Here is a 7,610-nt window from a genome sequence, read left to right as displayed (position 1 = left end):
CCAACCAAATTTCCTCCTGAAAGCACAAGCTCTTTCCTGTTAATCATGTCCCGTATTTTATGTCACTTTCAGATTCTCATCCCTACTCCTGAGTTAAGATCCTTCACGCATTAAAAATAATGGCCCCATCATTCATCCCTGGGGAAGGTCATTGTTAACTTATCTCTGGTTCAAAATATTAACCACTGCTCTTCGTTTTCTGTCCATTTACTAACTTCTTATCAATACTGTCACATTTAATGATCTGCATCTTTCTTTTATCAACAAGTCTCCTATCACATTTTTAAAATATTTCAATACCGAGTATCCAATGTATTCCCATTCGAACCTGTATACATTCTCGAAAAGAAAGATTATCATTGACAGATGTGGTTTGATGTTCCCCATGCTGACTGTTCTTGATTATTCCATGCCTTTCAAAGTGAACATTAAAATCTGACCCTGTATAATGGTTTCCAAAAGATTAATGATGCTAAGATGACAGTTCTCTATTAACACAGTTTAAGCCTCCTTCTCTACTCTTGAACAGAACTGTTATATTGGCATCTCCACAATATTCTGCTTTCATTCTCATATTCAGCAATGACAAATGACTGCGGTCGAAGCCTCTGTTAGTTTCTCTCTGATTTCGCTTCATACTCTGCGACTAATAGTTTCAGAATCTAGAACCTAAGACACTTCAAAATTCACCAATGTTTATTGAATCCTTCGTCTCTGGAATTCTCTATTCCTGCTATATTTCTGCACTTAGTTTGTGCAGGTATATGTGCAGGGGAGATCCACTAGGTTGATTCCAGAGTTGAGAGGGTTGGCTTATGAGGGGGGGATCTGATTGAAACATAGAAGGGAACAGATTAGATAGAGGCGGTGGGTTGTTTCCACTCGCGAGTGAAACTAGAACGAGGGGGCATAGCCTCAAAATAAGGGGGAGCAGATGTAGGACTGAGTTGAGGAGGAACTTCTTCACCCAAAGGGTTGTGAATCTGTGGAATTCCCTGCCCAGTGAAGCAGTTGAGGCTACCTCGTTGAATGTTTTTAAGGCAAAGATAGATAGATTTTTGAACAGTAAAGGAATGAAGGGTTATGGTGATTGGCGGGTAAGTGGAGCTGAGTCCACAAAAAAATCAGCCATAATTTTATTGAATGGCGGAGCAGGCTCGAGGGGCCAGATGGCCTACTCCTGCTCCTAGTTCTTATGTTCTTATAGAGTCATAGAATCCTACAGTGCAGTCGGAGGCCACTTGGCCCATCGAGACTGCACAGAGCACAATCCCACCCAGGCTCTATCCCCACAACCCCATTCATTTACCCCAGCTAGTCCCCCTGGCACTAAGGAGCAATTTATCATGGCCAATCCACCTAACCCACACATCTTTGGACTGTGGGAGGAAACTGGAACACCCAGAGGAAACTGGAGCACCCAGAGAAAACCCACACAGACACGGGAAGAATGTGCAAACTTCACACGGACAGTGATCCAAGCCGGGAATTGAACCCAGGTCCCTGGTGCTGTGAGGCAGCAGTGCTAACCACTGTGCCACCATGCCGCCCATATGTTTCACTTCTATTGGCAACCACTTGTTCCATGATGCTGTGGTGTTATTCCTAGTCAGTACCCTCTGATTTGTTGCCATAAGAATTCTGAATTAAATATTTTGTCCATCCAACAATCTGAGGGAATCTTCTCATTGTCTTGAGTTCCATCCGCCTCCCTTCACAATGGTCACCCACTTCACAAACTTGCTTTGGCTGTGGGCTAACGATATTCTGGATGAGATAACATATCTCCAGTTGCACCTCAGCTCAGAAACTATGATTGCAAACATGTTGTAAAATGGATGGAATTGAATTGACAGCAATATTGAAGGCAATGGAATGAAAATGGAGGATGGTGCATAACATTGAAGGGAAGGCATCTGATATTGTCCAATTTACACAACTGTCAAAGTCAACAATATCTGACCCCTATCCAATCAGAGAGACTTCCTGTGCTATCAGAGAGCCCATACAGTGAGAAGGAGGCCACCATTCAGCCCATCAAGTCTGCACCCACTCTCTGCTGGAGTATCTTACCCAGGCCCCATCCCTGTAACCCAAAATATTTACTCTATAATCCCCTTAAGTGGGACACTAGGGGACATTTAGCATGGCCTATCCACAAAATCGGCACATCTTTGGAGTGTGGGAGGAAGCACAGACTTGGTGAGCCGAAGGGCCTGCTCCTGTGCTGTACTGTTCTTTGATGTGGAGATGCCGGCATTGGACTGGGTTGGGCACAGTAATAAGTCCCACAACACCAGGTTAAAGTCCAACAGATTTATTTAGAAACACGGGCTTTCGGAGCGCTGCTCCTTCATCAAGTGAATGATGATGAAATACCTGATGAAGGAACAGCGCTCCACAAGTTCATGATTCCAAATAAACCTGTTGGACTTTAACCTGGTGTTGTGAGACTTCTTACTGTACTCTTCTTTGTTCTTAGGAGATGATCTTCAGCCCATTTAGCCCAGTGTGCCATACCGTTGGTGTATTCCACTAACTCTCAGATCAATTGGTTAACAAAACCTGTTGCATTCCTTCTTCAAACTCATTAATATTCCTTGTTCCGTCACCTGTGTCCATAGTCTGTTTTGTTTAAAAGTTTCCACCCATATTTCTGATTTTTTTTGTCTCTCTTACCTCTGTAAAGATTGTGCTGACACTCAGTACGTGGCAGGAAAACTGACTGTTAAAAATAATCTTAAACACTTCCATCGTATTCTGCCTGAGCTTTCTCTTTCCAAGAGAATAGATGCCCAGATTAGTCAATCTTTCACCAGGCTTCATTCCTCAACTTGAGGATCAGCAAATAAACAATTCCGCACTAAACCCTGAACTTGATTAATCTGAGACTCTCTGACGCCGGGACAGTAAGGAATGTTTGTAAATAGGAATTTCCTACTTGTTGTCAAAAGGTTTCTAAAGAGAAGGATCTCTGACGGAACCACTCCAAACCATTCTGCTGCAGGGAAATATCCAGATGAGATTCCTCAGGAGGGCCCACTCATGTACAGTTCCACTTGCTATGTAAGTAATGCTGAGAGAATGGATAATCATAGAAATCATAGAAACCCTACAGTGCAGAAGGAGGCCATTCGGCCCATCGAGTCTGCACCAACCACAATCCCACCCAGGCCCTACCCCCACATATTTTTACCCGCTAATCCCTCTAACCTATGCATCTCAGGACTCTAAGGGGCAATTTTTAACCTGGCCAATCAACCTAACCTGCACATCTTTGGACTGTGGGAGGAAACCGGAGCACCCGGAAGAAACCCACGCAGACACGAGGAGAATGTGCAAACTCCACACAGACAGTGACCCAAGCCGGGAATCGAACCCAGGTCCCTGGAGCTGTGAAGCAGCAGTGCTAACCACTGTGCTACCGTGACGCCCATCACTCAATACATGCCAGTAATACTGAGTCAGTTCCAGCGATAAAGCAACTACCTAGAGCTATGCTTCCACATTTCACCATATTATATATTGGGTAGTGAACATCAATAATATCATAAGAAATAGGAGCAGGAGTAAGCCCTTTGGCCCATTGAGCTTGCTCTGTTTGAAGTTTATTTATTACTGTCATAATTAGGCTTACATTAATACTGCAATGAAGCTACTGTGAAAATCCCCCAGTTGACAAACTCTGGTGCCCGTTTGGGTACACTGAGGGAGAATTTAGCATGGCCAATGCACCTAACCAGCACGTCACTGGGACTGTGGGAGGAAACCAGAGCACCCGGAGGAAACCCATGCAGACACGGGGAGAACGTGCAAACTCCGCACAGACAGAAACCTGAGGCCGGAATCGAACCCGGGTCCCTGGCGCTTTGAGGCAGCAGTGCTAACCACTGTGCCACCGTGCTGCCTGCTGTTTCATAACATCATGACTGATCTGACGGTGACCTTAACTTCACTTTCCTGCCTGTCCCCCATAATCCTGCCTAATTCAGTCTTCAATATGTTCAATGACCCAAATCCACCGCTCTCTACAGAGGAGAATTCCAAAGACGAACGACCCTCTGACAGAAGAAATTCCTCCTCACCTTTGTCTTAAATGGGAGCCCCTTATTCTGAAACCATGAACATAATTCTAGATTCCCCCAGAGAGGAAACATCCTCTCAGGATTCACCCTCAATTCCTCTTGGGATATTTTATGTTTCAATAAGACCCTCTTTCACTCATTTAAACGCCAATCAGTATCGACTCAACCTTCTCAATCTTCCCTTTAAAAACAAACCCTTCCTCCCAGGAATCAGTCTAGTGAACCTTCCCTCAACTGCCCCTAATGCAAATGTGTCCCTCCTTAAGTAAGGACCAAAACTGTGCACAGTACTCCAGTCCCACCAATGTCCTGTACAGATGTAACAAGACTTCTCTACTTTAACATTCAATCCCCTTTGAAATAAAGGCCAACATTCCATTTGCTTTCCTAATTACTTGCTGTATCTGCATATCAACTGTGCTAGCGTGGCCCCTTCAAGGAGCGATCCTTCACGGGCCACATGACTGGGCTGGGCCAATGGGGAGAGAGGACGGGCAGTCCCAGGGCTGGAGGGGTGCAGTTGGAGTCAGGGTGTTGTTAGGACCTGTATTAGTTGTGCTGTTGAGCCCTTTGTTGTATATAATTCTTCTTATCAATAAATCCTTTAGTTAATTGCTTGCCACATCCAGTCGCCTCAAGTTATTACACCAATTATTGTCATTCATGTACCCAGACACCCAGATCCCTCTGCACTGCAGGATTCTGCAGGCTCTCTCCATTGAAATAATATGCTGCTTTCCTATTCTTCCTGTCAAAGTAGACAACCTGACATTTTTCTACTTGTTGCCCATTATTAACCTATCTGTTTCCCTTTACAGTCTCTTTGGCCTGAATTTCCATGTCGATGGACTTTACATCTTAATATAAATGGCTGCGGATGCACAAATCCAGAAGGCTCACCTCTGAATCCGGCTCCTACCAATTTTTGTGGGAGAATGGGAACAGGTTCTAAATAGCACATCTGTTCTTCATGGAGGCAACTGCAGATGTTAAAGTGCGGATATCATAACATGACTTGGGCACATTAAACCTGGTAAGTGGTCCACATGTACTGGAGTGCTTTGGAGAGCTAAGGGTATCTTTTTGGAAAGGTATGGTTCCCTTTTGAATATGGTCCAGGGCAGCTTTAGCAGAAGTCAGATGTCCTATGGGAGAGATAAGGTGGCTTTTAGGATTATGAAAAGCAGACATGAATGTGGGTATAAAGTGCACAAACTCATTGGAACTGTCAAGCTTGTTGGAACTGTCCAAAGAACTGTAAAAGAACTGTGAAGAAATCTGTCAAGAAATCTTTCAAGAAATCTGTCAAAGGAAGTAATCAAAAGATGTGATCGAGCTATCGTGGAATTTAAATCTCTTCCCTTTAAATATATGAAAAAAAGTGTAATATTGCAGAATGGTTCGCACAGTGGTTGGCACTGCTGCCTCACAGCTCCATGGACCCGGGTTCAATTCCTGGCTTGGGTCACTGTCTGTGTGGAGTTTGCACGTTCTCCCCGTGTCTATGTGGGTTTCCTCCGGGTGCTCCAGTTTCCTCCCACAGTCCGAAAGACGTGTGGGTTAGGTACATTGATTCGAACAGGTGCCGGAGTGTGACGACTAAGGGAATTTGACAGTAACTTCATTGCAGTGTTAATGTAAGCCTTACTTGTGACTGATAAATAAACTTTAACTTAATTTTACAGATTGAACTGCTAGAGATCTAACTTTAAAACAGATGTGAAAAAAAAGCAAAAGAGACAAAAATTGGGACAATCACAGAAAGCTAGATGAAATAAAGATAAAAAAAACTGAAGGGGAGGGAATGGAAAGGTAAGCACCCATAATAAAGGAGCAAAAGATAGAGATGGAGGGCGAATGTATTAAAAGAAAGGGGTTGAAGATGGACTTTGGGTTATAGTGAAGGAGTAGAGATGGTGGGAGAATCACACACAGAATTGGAAGATAGAGATGAAGAGTGAAGCACACCGGATATGCAAAAATAATAGAAAATAGGAGCAGGAGGTCATTTGGTCCTTCGATCCTTCTCCACCATTCAATAAGATCATGGCTGAACCAACTGTGACCTTAACCCCACTTTCTTGTCTGCCCCACATAACCTTCGGTCCCCTTGTGGACCTAAAATCTGTTCAGGTCATCCTCAATGATGCTTAATGGCCCAGCCTCCAGTGGCCTCTGCGGAAGAGAATTCTACAGATTAGAAACCCACTGAGAGAAAAACATCCTCCTCATCGCTATCTTAAATAGGAGACCACTTCATTTTAAATTGTCCCCCCTTGTTCTAGATCCCCCTATGAGAGGAAACATCCACTCAGCATCTGCCTTGTCAGGCCCCCTCAGAATCTTATACGTTTCAATAAGATCACCTCTCATTCTTCTAAAGTCCAATGCATATACACTCAACCTGCTCAAAGTTTAATATAAGACAACCACTTCATCCCAGGAATCAATTTAGTGAACCGTCCCTGAACTACTTCCAATGCAAGTACATCTCTGCTTCAATAAGGAGGTTGAAGGATCGGTGTGTCTAGACTGCTGGTGAGAAGTGACGCAGCTGGAGAGTTTCTGTCTTCTGTAGATCACTAGAACTGGTGACTAATCAAATGGAGATTGTCACTGCTTTACTTTGTCCATACATCTTTTGGTGATATGATAGCCTTTATCTATGTTCTTTCTAAGTGTGTCGTATTAGGCTGAAGTCTTTATGAAGCGGATGAATGATGGGCCCAGTCTCAAATTGCAAAGTTTGGCTAACATTCCCATTGCTGTGTTTGGGTTAGTCGAAGGCATGTCAAGCACAGCAGAAGGAACGGAGAAATTAAAAAAAAGAAATTATGTGGAGACCTTGTTGATTTACCGCCGTGGTGTGTCTATTAGTAACAGGAAAAAGTGTAATTTGAGTGTTCGATCATTTAATTCTGGTTAGACCAGGGACTATAATATGACACAACATTGGATGACTAATGACGGGCGGCATGACGGGCAGCATGGTAGCACAGTGGTTCGGGCGGCACGGTAGCACAGTGGTTAGCACTGCTGCTTCACAGCTCCAGGGACCTGGGTTCGATTCCCGGCTTGGGTCACTGTCTGTGTGGAGTTTGCACATTCTCCCCGTGTCTGCGTGGGTTTTCTCTGGGTGCTCCGGTTTCCTCCCACAGTCCAAAGATGTACGGGTTAGGTTGATTGGCCGTGCTAAATTGCCCCTTAGTATCCCAAGATGTGTAGGCTAGAGGGATTAGTGGGTAAATATATAGGGATATGGGGATAGGGTCTGGGTGGGATTGTGGTCGGTGCAGACTCGATAGGCCAAATAGCCTCTTTCTGCACTGTCGAGATTCTCTGACTCTATGACTAATGGGACAAACTGGACCTATGGGCTGAGAAGGGGGACCTTATGCAAATAATTGCACTATGCATGTGTATTCATTCAGTTCACTGGGTGTCGAAGTGAAATAACAGTGGTACGTTGGGAGGTTCCCTAAACAATTAACCCAATTATGCAATAAAGTGGAATGCCAAATACTG

This window comes from Mustelus asterias, chromosome 27 (assembly GCF_964213995.1).
Source record: "Mustelus asterias chromosome 27, sMusAst1.hap1.1, whole genome shotgun sequence".
NCBI classification, from domain to species: domain Eukaryota; kingdom Metazoa; phylum Chordata; class Chondrichthyes; order Carcharhiniformes; family Triakidae; genus Mustelus; species Mustelus asterias.
This window is presented reverse-complemented; position numbering follows the sequence as displayed.